The sequence below is a fragment of the Anabrus simplex genome, chromosome 12 (genome assembly GCF_040414725.1).
Source record: "Anabrus simplex isolate iqAnaSimp1 chromosome 12, ASM4041472v1, whole genome shotgun sequence".
Classification (NCBI taxonomy): Eukaryota; Metazoa; Arthropoda; class Insecta; order Orthoptera; family Tettigoniidae; genus Anabrus; species Anabrus simplex.
Window position 1 is genome coordinate 51,082,193 of NC_090276.1, and position 13,823 is coordinate 51,096,015.

Below are 13,823 nucleotides of genomic sequence, written 5' to 3' on the forward strand. Positions count from 1 at the left end.
CAGTCAGGAGGTGGTTTAGTTTTCCATTGGTGACGAATAGCATAGAGAGAAAAGTTGGTAGGTCTGATTTACTGCAGTCTACCTGCAGAGATGTCATTTAATTTGAACCTGCTTGTAATTTATTGAATGTAATATTTGAAATATACACCTTCAAGGCTTGTGTACGATTTAACATGTGAACCATTCTACATAAACGGCCTTCGTTTTCACGTGCCGCTACCAAATATGCCAACTTATCTGCAGTTTGTAGGGAAATTAAGGGAAAAGAAGAGACATGGAGCAAATTTTACTCGACGGGTGCAATGATCTACAAAGATTGGCAAGCAAAAGTGCACGAGCTCAGACACGTGCTTCGCTATATATGGCTTTCATTACAAGTTGTGTAAAACCAAGAAGTTCCATCAACCAGTCACGGACTGTGTTTGGTGAAAGTTATGGCAAGATCTATGAACGATACCATGCTATGATTTGTACTTGTTGGCACGGATCTCTAACAGCCTTTTGTAAAGATGAATAATGTGATATTAATGTAAATTCCTTTTTGGTCATTGGCTACAATAAAATGTACGATTATATTTGAAGACTACCGGAGAAGAACGTGCTTTGTCCATTTTTGCCATATTGAGTTAATAACACTATCAGGTGCCTTTTTTGCTGGTTCTTGTTATTTACCGAACAGGCAGGAAAAGAATGAGCTCAGTCACAGAATTGTAAGCAGTTACTTATAGTGACGGGCAATGCTCTCGCTCGAGACTCTCGAGACTGACGTCGCAGATCTCGAGACCGAACCTCCTGTAATGCATGCTGTGTGACGTACCAGTAACTACAACTGAAAACTTGATAGTATATCATTGACAGTTATTGCGCGAAATAATGTTCTCATATGAAAACGTATGAGCCAATACATTTTGTCAACTATGAACCCCTTAATACCATCAGCAGTTCTCATATAGAAACATGTATGACGATAAATTGTGTCAAAAGCCTAGGAAAGCACTGCATGTTGAACTATGAGCTCCTTAATAGCATTAACGAAAGTGAAGACAGAATGCCAGTGTCTTATACTGTTCACGAGTTACTTCAGGTGGACTTCTTAGCTGAATAACCCGTATAATTTGTTAATAACTGTTATTAGGATATAAACCTACCTGGATGCTGCCTCGCAATTGTCGACAGGGTAGCTGCCTGTGATGCAGGCCGGGCCGGAGGTGTTCTATGACTATTCCTCTTCATTTATATTATGTGTTTTTAAGCGTCAGATCATCCCAGAAGTATTCCTGTCGACGTATTTTACTTCTTTTGAATAAACAACACAGCGGGCTGTGCTATGTGACACCTCTTCAAAATAACTGACATCCACCACTTATGTTGCATTTCGGACATCGTCTTCAAGTTGTCACGTACAACTAGACACATTGCACTGTCATACCGAAGCACCTAATTATTATTATTATTATTATTATTAACAAATACCTCGCAAATGGGAAATATCCCGGTGGCAATGGTCACTTACAGTAGTGTAATAATAACCAGCATACTGATGTGGGCAAGTTTTCCTTCGTAAACAGGACCATAAGGGATTGGAATAAATTACCTGCACCAGTCTTCGATGGATTCTCTTCCGCTATCAAATCTTTTTTTAAAATTTGCTTTACGTTGCTCCGACACAAATAGATCTTATGGCGATGATATCAAATCGTTAAAGAAGATTATTAGTGCTAGTGTAAAGTGAAAAGTAAAAGCTGTAAACGACGGACGCTAAATTGGTGATTTTCTACTGGATTTAGAATGTTAAAATAGTAGTGGTTCTTGTAATATTTTCTCTCCATGGAATTGCTTGTTGTACTCTTGTTGTTGTAGTTGTTTGGTAGTTATGTTTTAAGCTAGTAATAAGTTCAACTATAGTATTTGTAAGCCATAGTAATGGGAATACGTAAGTTGTGTGTAAATTTGTGTATAATGATGCTGAATTTAGAATGTTAAATTAGTAGGACTTCTTGTAATATTTCCTTTCCATTGAATTGCTTGTTGTACTCTTGTTGTTGTTGCTGTTGTTGGGTAATTATACTAACTTTACGTATTACGCGAATACTCTATAACAGGGATGGCGAACCTATGCCACGCGTGTCACTAGGTGACACGTGAACACAATTTCGGTGACACACCACATGCACATATTAACGTTCTTATGCACGTCTTGTTCTATAGACTATACTTATCTCATGCATCGTATAGTCAGAATGTTTCAAGTTTAAGATATAAGTACCGAAAATCTAAATTCAGGTTCCATTCGGACGTGCATTATGGCAACTCTGATAGATATAAATGTCAGATGCAGCCGGCGAGGCATTCACTCAACCACGTCCGTCAATTAGTGAAGTTAAGTGAGTGTGTGGTTGTGTAAATGTTCATTGCTTTGAAATTTGTAAGAGAAATAGTTGTCAAAAGATTATCCAATTTTGAGATTTGGAAAAACTATAGCATTTTATTTCAAAGCCTCATATTGCACACACAAGTGATATGAAGGTCAATTTTTGAGTGGTTAGATATTGGCAGTTTAGAAATGGAGTTGACTGAATTTCAAGAAAGCAGTACATGGGGAAAAAATTCGTACAACTTGGTAAAGCATTGGTGAAAATCTAGTGTGATGGTGAATACTCTCTCCACAAACCGGAGAACTTAATGCTTGAACAGAGGAACAGCCTCGGCCATGAAGAAACTTGCTTCAGCGCTACTTACACTATTTTCTACAATGAACGCCAACAGTTAGAAACCGTCTTGGTTCAGATCTAAGTGCTTCTTGCTTGTTATTGAAGACAAGAAGTTATGAACCTAACATAAATGACATGGCTACTAAGATTCAGCAACAAGTTCCACACTGAAGTTGAGAACGATATTTCACTTAATGTCCTTTAGCAATATTAGTAATTGTGATTTCTATATCAAATAATACTCAATAAAGAAGTGTATTACATTGGGCACTTAATATACCTTTTTAAATAAATAATGTTAGGTATTTTAAATCTTACATATTTAAAAATGTATTTCTGCGGTATTGACAAAATACGACCACGGAACGTACAATCAAAAGTAATATTTTACAATACATATGTAATAACACATTATGAAACATAATTTGGAATTATGGATGGAAGTCGAGGGGGGGGGGGGGGGGTTGTAGCCATTCCAAAGGAAAATAACAAGTGGCACAGTAGACAGTTGAGAATAATAAACCAGACTTAAAATGGCACACTAGTTGGAAAAGGTTCGCCATCCCTGCTCTATAACATTGTAAGGAATTATTTCCTTCGTCAGCAAAATATTGGTAAATACAAGCAGTGGTCATAATATGATATTGAATGTGGGGTCTGATAACAATGTACGCCTAGGCCTACCTGTTGAAAGAATTGGAGCAAACTCAAGCATTTTAGACTACACATTCCACTCGTGCGTAATGGTGGTTGCATATGCAGCAGGGCACATCTTGCCTCGTCTCGAGTTCGAATAATGCACGCCACTAGTATCCAGGTAGGTGTACCTACAGTAGCCGTCAGTTTCTGTACTTAGCCTATTCATTCGTGTACTTAATACCACTGCATACAATGCCAGAATGCGTATCCTTTATAATTATATTATACTGCGTCAAAATAAAACCTCGCTAGAAATGAGAGAAATGAACGCCCTAGTCGTTTGTTGACACGTATTTACGAAATGGTGAAGGTCCGTGGTTGGCTATTCGCACGCTCGGCACAAACAGCATTCAGCTCCGATTACCTGTACGCCACAATAGAGTAAATTAATGTATTATTTGGGTCCACCTTTTCAATACAAAATGTAAAGAGTTTGAATTACATAAATGATTAGGGACTAGTTTCGACCTAGTACTAGGTCATCGTCAGCCTACAGCAAAGTATTTCATCTAGGAAAAGATGACAATATTCCAGTCATTGACTGGAAAACAGAGTGTATTTCTAATTTCAAGCCTACAAGGAAATTGCACTTCAGATTTGCTATTGTAAAAAGGGTTCTTTTGACCAAATCAAAAGGAGGCATTTCAGCGTTAATTCAGGGTGAACCCAAATACAGAATGAACGTTGGATCAAAATTGGCATTTGTAAGAAAGGCAAAATGTTCTGATGATAAATCCAAAAGTTATACATGCTGCTAAAACAGTAAACAATTTAAAGACAAACGATATTGAATCTCTGCTGAATAAACATTTTGGGACTCAGTGGTGAATTGATAATAATAACCTTCCACAAAACAACCCAGAATATGGGGAAAATGCATATAAGCACAGTGTAGACAATGGCATTAATGTTTAATTCTGGTTCATTTTGCATAAATACATTGGCTTTTTACATTGTATTGATTTCTTTTTTAGAAAACTTTTAAATCAGGAATTTTAAAAATATTTTCATTCTTTCAATTTCTTTTGTTTGTTGCAGTCTGGTCATCTGCAATTTTGAAATTTATATATTCCAAATAATTATCCAAATAAAACATTGGTATTATGTAACATTCATCACAACGCTATTTATACGCATATATGCAAATAAAAATAATTCTTAATCTCGTTATTTAGATTGTATACGTTTTTTCGCTTTCCTAAAAAATGTAACCATTTGGAGATGGCCAGTTTTGCAAATACAATAGACGGTTTACTTGTTGTGGGTGATTTCCGACAAAAGAGTAGTGTTAAGAAAATGTTGCAAACTTTGGCCTGGGTAGATTTGTGATTTACCAAGTGAGTTGGCCATTTAATTAGGGGCGCACAGCTGTGAGCTTGCATTTGGAAGATAGTGGGTTCGAACTCCACTGCCGGCAGCCCTGAAGATGGTTTTCCGTGGTTTCCCATTTTCACATCAGGCGAATGCTGGGGCTGTATAGTAATTAAGGCCATGGCCACTTCCTTCCAATTCCTAGTCCTTTTCTATCCCATTGTTGCCATAAGACCTATCTGTGTCGGTGCAACGTAAAGTCAGTTGTAAAAATAAGCCCTGTCTATGAGACTGATCATACTGGAAATATTATTTACAGAGGTCTTTCACAGAACATATGGTTAAAAAAAGAAACAAGAATTGGCCAAGGGAAGTCTTATAGGATATATATATATGAGGAACCTTAAACAAGAAGTAATGCTAGGCTCGACTAGAATCCTCATATTTGTGTATGAAAACAAGCATTGTAATTTTACATAACTGTTGTCATCGTAGTCATAGCTGCAGAATTGATAAAGCTTTGGTACCGGTCAGTGGCGTTGACTTCGGGAGGGCAAAGCAATTTCTTACCCACCCCCAAATGATCTTAGGTAGGCGCAGAGTGCAATTTTGTACACACACACACAAAAAAAAAATTCTTCTCTTAGATGTTAAGTCTCCTTACATTTTAACATGGAGTTTGGCAGTCTTCGGAGGCCTGAGTTGAGAATTACAGTGTGACAAGATATTTAAAAGATACCTGGAGAGTCCAGTAAGCTCCAGGGACCCAAGTTGACTGGTAGCTACAACAACTATCTATAGTATAACTAGACTCCCTAAAGTTTCCCTAGAATAATCAGTGAAATTAACATGGTATTCATGTACAATCAAAAGAGATGCAGAATTTGGAGTTGGAGGAAAATATAAATTGTGTGAGTCAGCACATCACGGCTAGAAGTGGAGGTATTCGAGGAAAGCATATTCAGCTCATTTATTTACAAATGGTAGTAACTTTCTGGTCTCACAACTCTGAACCACATTGCACTATCAATCAAGAATGTATTTTGAAATAGTATTAAAAAGAAAGTTGCGTGTCAAGATCTGTGAACGGCTGTCAAAATTGCAGAAGTTCATTCATCTGTACAAGAGAAGGATTCCGCTGGCTCAGATGGTTGAGCCTTCTGCTCCCAGCTTGGCAGATTCGATCCTGGCTCAGTCTGGTGGTATTTGAAGATGCTCAAATATGTCAGCCTCATGTCGGTAGATTTACTGGACATTAAAGAACTCCTGCAAAACAAAATTCTGGCACCTCAACATCACCGAAAACCATTAAAGTAGTTAGTGGGACATAAATCAAATAACATTATTATTATTATTATTATTATTATTATTAAAAGAATTCCCAAACAGTATGAGGATTCTGAAGATAATTCTGCAGAGCACTTCGATTCAGTTTAATAACAAAGGTGCAAGTGTCTATTCTTTGCAATCATAGATAACATTGCTAATTGTTTGGCTTCCCATTTGACACATAATCTTACTTGAAGTTGAGCAGTTTCTACTCGGGAGTGATGCAAACAAAGACATTTTTTTTAACAATATTATGAAGATGGTGTAGACTCTGATCATCCTTTGCTTCAGAGAGGAAAGTTTCATGACTAGCTGCTGAACGAAGGAAAAATAATTGAGAACTCAGGGGACATTATCAATCACTTCAAGAAAGTAGTTCATCTTAAGTATTGGCTTTCAGAACTGTTCAAGTTTTTTTTATAGAATAAAAGAAAAAGCAGTCATCTCCGTACAGGAGGGGTGGAAGGTAAAAGCTTCCACTATCCGCAACCTCGGCACTTGATGGGGTAGAGTGGTTAGCTTTACACCCGGCCGCCTTTGCCCCCAGGAATTAATCTGGTACTCATTTTTGGTGTAGGCTGAGTGAACCTTGGGGCCATGTGAACCTCCAGAGGTGGAAATCTCGTTTTTTTTGTAGAATAGAGACTATAATTCCTGTGACGTTAACTGCTGAGAGGGCTTTCTCAGGCCTTAACACATACCATAATTATTTGAGTACAGCTACAGGACAGTAGAGATTAAATTCATTGAGCCTTCTGTGGAGGCTGCTAAGGCGTTAGATCTGGAGAACTTGTCAGATGATTTTATATCAAGAAATGAGATTAGAAAGCGGGCATTCCTTCGGAGAACTACATTTCCCAATGGAGACTGTTAAACCGAGCAGATGGCTACACGGTTTGGATTCACCGCAGTTATCAGCTTGCATTCGGGAGATACTGGGTTCAAACACCACTGTCAGCAGCCCTGGTTTCCGTGGTTTCCCATTTTCACACCAGGAAAATGCTGGGGCTGTAATTTAATTAAGAGCACGGTTGCTTCCTTGCCACTCCAACTGGTATTCTATCCCGTTAATATAAAATACACTGACTGACAGAGCAAATGCAACAGCAAGAAGGAGTGGTCAGAACTTTATGCCAATTGCAGGGTAGACTGACGTCACTGAGGTATGCTCATGATGTGAAATGCGCCGCTGTGCTGCGCACGTAGCGAACGATAAATGGGACACGGCGTTGGCGAATGGCCCACTTCACACCGTGATTTCTCAGCCGACAGTCATTGTAGAACGTGTTGTCGTGTGCCACAGGACACGTGTATAGCTAAGAATGCCAGGCCGCCGTCAACGGAGGCATTTCCAGCAGACAGACGACTTTACGAGGGGTATGGTAATCGGGCTGAGAAGGGCAGGTTGGTCGCTTCGTCAAATCGCAGCCGATACCCATAGGGATGTGTCCACGGTGCAGCGCCTGTGGCGAAGATGGTTGGCGCAGGGACATGTGGCACGTGCGAGGGGTCCAGGCGCAGCCCGAGTGACGTCAGCACGCGAGGATCGGCGCATCCGCCGCCAAGCGGTGGCAGCCCCGCACGCCACGTCAACCGCCATTCTTCAGCATGTGCAAGACACCCTGGCTGTTCCAATATCGACCAGAACAATTTCCCGTCGATTGGTTGAAGGAGGCCTGCACTCCCGGCGTCCGCTCAGAAGACTACCATTGACTCCACAGCATAGACGTGCACGCCTGGCATGGTGCCGGGCTAGAGCGACTTGGATGAGGGAATGGCAGAACGTCGTGTTCTCCGATGAGTCACGCTTCTGTTCTGTCAGTGATAGTCACCGCAGACGAGTGTAGCGTCGGCGTGGAGAAAGGTCAAATCCGGCAGTAACTGTGGAGCGCCCTACCGCTAGACAACGCGGCATCATGGTTTGGGGCGCTATTGCGTATGATTCCACGTCACCTCTAGTGCGTATTCAAGGCACGTTAAATGCCCACCGCTACGTGCAGCATGTGCTGCGGCCGGTGGCACTCCCGTACCTTCAGGGGCTGCCCAATGCTCTGTTTCAGCAGGATAATGCCCGCCCACACACTGCTCGCATCTCCCAACAGGCTCTACGAGGTGTACAGATGCTTCCGTGGCCAGCGTACTCTCCGGATCTCTCACCAATCGAACACGTGTGGGATCTCATTGGACGCCGTTTGCAAACTCTGCCCCAGCCTCGTACGGACGACCAACTGTAGCAAATGGTTGACAGAGAATGGAGAACCATCCCTCAGGACACCATCCACACTCTTATTGACTCTGTACCTCGACGTGTTTCTGCGTGCATCGCCGCTCGCGGTGGTCCTACATCCTACTGAGTCGATGCCGTGCGCATTGTGTAACCTGCATATCGGTTTGAAATAAACATCAATTATTCGTCCGTGCCGTCTCTGTTTTTTCCCCAACTTTCATTCCTTTCGAACCACTCCTTCTTGGTGTTGCATTTGCTCTGTCAGTCAGTGTATATGTGTGTTGGTGCGACATAAGAAAAAGGAAAAAAATAAAGAAGACAGCGAAGGCAGTACATCTGATGGTAGAGTTTTTCACATTTCTTATCATGAAAATAAAAATATGTACAATAATAGAACATTTATTGAGAAATGCATCTGTGAAGGAAGGTCTGCTTTTTATTGTTTTCGATAGCTCCATACATAAGACATTCCTTCAAAGTATGTAGGCCTATTTATGAATCAAGTTCTATTTTCTGTTTACTTGAGAATATTATTTAAAACTTGTACATAAGAGTCGTTCAGAAAATGTTATTTTGGAAACACATTCTATTACTGTTCTGTTTTTTCTGTTTGTTTGTGAAATTTGTTAATATACGGTATAGGAATGTTTGCATTAATAGTTATTCATAATTTCACATGCCTGTGTTCATGTTAATCATGCCCCCACCTCCTCCGCCCTCCCCAGTAAGTTTCATGAGTAGCTGCTGAACAAAGGAAAAATAATTGAGAACTTAGAGGTCATTATCGATCACTTCAAGAAAGTAGTTCATCTTAAGTATTGGCTTTCAGAACTGTTCAAGTTTCTTTGAGGTTGGTGTGCCTGGTACCTGTACCCATATGACAAAAGATACTGGCAGATACTGGTACGGTATGTTAGAAATCCAACATGGCGCATCTCGGATGTCCTTGCAATGCACTCAATAGGTGTAGCTAATGATTGTTGGTGCTCTTGAACAATTTATTGGACTTTGCTTTTAGCGCTATGAACAATTACGGTAAGACCAATATTCAATACATTCACACCAGAGATAGACTGATTGCAACCAGCATATACCATGACATTTTCAAACTTCACGGTTGTCTTATTTTCATCTAAAGTAGCAACACTGTAGCGTAGCCAAACATGAATGTGAACAATATGAACATCATTGCTGACCAATAGCAACAAAGAAAATGGTACATTTTCCAGTTTTGTACTGTCTCACTGTTAATGCTTCCATATACCTGGAAGTATTTTATTAAGAAGAAAGCCATACCGTACTTTCCAGTGTCAACTCTGTCAAATGTACCTAACTTAGAAGCATTTCAGTCTGTCGAACATGCAAGTTCAACATAAAAAATGAAAAAATGAAATGGCGTACCATATGGCTTTTAGTGCCGGGAGTGTCCGAGGACAAGTTTGGCTTGCCAAACGCAGGTCTTTTGATTTGACTCCCGTAGGCAACCTGCGTGTCGTGATGAGGATGAAATGATGATGAAGACAACACATACGCCCAGTCCCCCATGCCAGTGAAATTAACCAATTAAGGTTAAAATTCCCGACCCTGCCAGGAATCGAACCCGGGACCCTATGACCAAAGGCCAGCACGCTAACCATTTAGCCATGGAGCTGGACAGTTCAACATAAATATTACACTATAACATACCTGTAAAACAACACATTATTAAACAAGAAATAAAAGAGTTATGTTATAGTTAGACCTGGGATTTTAAGGCAAATGCTTATTTCGTTCATTAACATTAAAATTTAAAAATAAATTGATGTTTCATGATGAATCCCTAAAATTCCTATTTGTATCTTTAGAGCCTATAATTTACCGGGCGAGTTGGCCGTGCGCGTAGAGGCGCGTGGCTGTGAGCTTGCATCCGGGAGATAGTAGGTTCGAATCCCACTATCGGCAGCCCTGAAATTGGTTTTCCGTGGTTTCCCATTTTCACACCAGGCAAATGGTGGGGCTGTACCTTAATTAAGGCCACGGCCGCTTCCTTCCAACTCCTAGGCCTTTCCTATCCCATCGTCGCCATAAGACCTATCTGTGTCGGTGCGACGTAAAGCCCCTAGTAAAAAAAAAAAAAGAGCCTATTTTACTGCCCAAAATGCCTATATTTTTGTACATTTAAAATAAAATTCATCATCTGTAATTTTCACAATCATATAATGTACATCCCTGAATGAAGAGCAGAACAGCAGAGGTTGGGCTTTAGGGGATAAAATAAGAGACAAGTGGCCTAGTCCACTGCAGAAGGATTCAGGTTATTCAGTGCTGAAAAGGCTACATCAGCTAATGAATGGGGAAGAGGTAGACTTTTGTAGTGAAATTAAACTGAAAAATGTAAGTAAATTTTCCTATGCCCCTCTAACATCTGTGAGTATGGAGTATTCTTTTTCTGCTTTCAAAATAATTTTTACAGACAAAAGACACAGCCTAACTGTGAAAAATTTGGAGATGATTATTGTTATGTAATGTAAAGCAAACTACGATTGAAAGTGCTGTAGGGATGTTCCTCACAAATAAATAAACACATACTCCGGTTGTGTTTACATTATTATAGGATGCCTATAGTGTAGTAATTTTGATCAGTGATTTTAGTATTAAAGTTTTGGTTCAGTACTGATTAGAATTTTTTGCATAATCGTCAAGTGTTTTTGATAAATGTCATTTTAATTCTGTCTTAATTTTGTAGTTCTGTTAAGAATAGGTAGGCCTATACCGGTACCACGTTTAAAGTACCGGTAAAAAAAGATCGCTTTACATTTTAAGTGTATTTTATAATATTTTAAAATTATATTTTCTGTCTACACGTTTTAAAACCTGGTTTAAGTGCTTATTTTCTCTTTTAAAAGACTATTTACTTGTTTTAAAAGCCTATTTTAGGTGCCTAATTTTTTTAGAGCTTAAAATCTAAGGTCTAGTTATAATGTAATATTTATATTGAACTGAAAAGCTTTTGCATCTTTATAAGTAAGAATTTGTACTTTTTGGGGTAAATTCTTGGGTCCCTGGAAGCATGAAGAAAGGAGCTCTCCTCTCCTCTCTGCTATTCTAGGTACTGTACTGAGTTGTAAAACATAATTTTTCTATGATTCCAAATGTGCGGGATGGATCCTACTAAAGCACCACCACAGAATCTCCGGGTTTTTTTTACGAGGAATCCAAACAACACGGATGCGACTTACCGTAATGTATGGTAACATTTCAGAAATGCCACGTGGATTTGTCAAGATATGAACTAATGCCACCAGAGTGCAAAATCAGAAAGAAATGGTAGAGGGGAGAAGGATCATAGGGCTTAACTACTAGTGGTTTTTTTCAGGAAGTAGCCGGCGGGGTAGGGCGTATATAATTCCCGTAAGTAAATTACCCCCTCCCCCAGAAAAATGTACATTTTAAATCTTTTTGTTTGAATTCTATTGTTATAAGAAGAATGGTAAACATTGGAAAGTTATTCTAAATGGCTGGGAAGTTTATGAGAGACTATTCCTTTCCTAAGAAGAGTCAGGCGAGATGCAATTTGTCCTGATTTATTGCCTTATTTGTGGAACCTTCCTCTGCCAGGGCTATGTGCCAACTACACAGATTTGTAAGTTTGTACACTCCTTAAGTGAATATTGTCCTATTGGCTACCTGTCGGAAACACACCATCTGCAAGAAGTACAGGAGTGGTGTAAGCTCGAGCTACTTAGAGCGATGACAAGGGAGGAAGGCTTCAAGTAAGTTACATTTTTGCCCGGTTTTCAGATCGACTTGCCAGAGTGAAACTTGAACAATAGGTTGCAGATATGGAGTTGCCACCGCTATGTTGCTTTATTGCTCAAGGTCAGGCAGACATTCTATTATTTCTATATTGTGTGTATTATTGCTGACATTTTAATGAAAATATGTACAGTAAAAGACATTAATTTCACTTCTACATTTTCCTCATTATTTTACAATGAAAGAATCCCTCCCAGGTCAATTTTAGTTGGGAGGAACCTTTGAGAAAAAATCGTCGGTGGGAAGAAAACCCTCCCTTCTCCCCTGCGATTTTACACCCTGGATGTCACCTTGGTAAGAAACCTATATCAGTGTAATTCGGCCATCATCTCCGCCTTCATGATCACTGCGGTCATTTAAAGTCACTGTTTCTGAATACGAATTTTCTTGACGATTAATACCTAGGAGAATAATGGACTCTGTTATGGAGGGTAAGAGAAGTAGAGGGAGACCAAGATGATGATGGTTAGACTCAGTTTCTAACGATTTAAAGATAAGAGGTATATAACTAAATGAGGCCACAGCACTAGTTGCAAATAGAGGATTGTGGTGACGTTTAGTAAATTCACAGAGGCTTGCAGACTGAACACTGAAAGGCGTGATAATGCATGTATGTTAATTCTTTCCATTAAGTCAGATTGGGCTGAGTGGCTCAAACAGTATTATGCCTACTTTTCTTGCTTATTTCCTTAATTTTTTTCTGCAAATGACAAAAATTTCTTCAGTGGCTGTGTTAGAAAGTCTATTGCTTTCCTGCAGAACTGTGCCTACGGCAAGAATGTACAAGGTTATAAAATAGACACGGTTACATTTTGGGGCAACTTGAATTTCAATATGTACGCGTTATACATGTCAAGAAAAATAAAATTTATTCTCAGAGATAGAGTTCATTTGCTATCCTTTCTCTCTAATTCTTTTTTTAATTTTTATTTTTAGAATTTACTTTACGTCGCACCGACGCAGATAGGCCTTGCGGCGACGACGATGGGAGAGGAAAGACCTAGGAGTGTGAAGGAAGCGGCCATGGCCTTAATTAAGTAACAGCCTCAGCATTTGCCTGGTGTGAAAATGGGATACCACGGAAAACCATATTCAGAGCTGCCGACAGTGGAGTTCGAACCCACTATCTCCCGCAAGCAAGCTCACAGCTGCGCGCTCCTAACCGTACGGCCAACTCCCCCGGTTACTATCCTTTCAGGAGACCAAGTTTTAATACTATAAGGATAACGGAAAAGCCTTTGGCGCCTCTAACTCCGTTTATCGTAGTAGTGTCAGTTACCAGCATAGGGATGGATTACTTTTCCACCTCAACAACATATTTTTATTCTTTTTTACACACCAGGCTAATGTTGGGGCTGTACCTTAATTAAGGCCACGGCAGCTTCCTTCCAATTCCTAGGCCTTTCCTATCGCATCGTCGCCATAAGACCTATCTGTGTCGGTGCGACGTATTTATAAAGCCCCTAGCAATATATATATTTATATATTCTTTTTTACTGGATCGTAGTGCAACGGTAGTGCGCAGGTATCAAGATATCGAAAATTTTGTGTTACCGTAAGGTTTCCTTTGGGGAAGAGCCAACAATGAACAGAGTGAGAGAGTTAAGTCGAGTTGTGTACGCCTGCCGTTTAGATATGTAATTCTTGAACGTGGTAACGATTTTTATCGATTCATTTCTGTTTATAGCGCATTGTGGTAATGGTTACCGATTTGCTTCTTGGGTATTTAAATTGTTAGAGCAAGTTTAAGG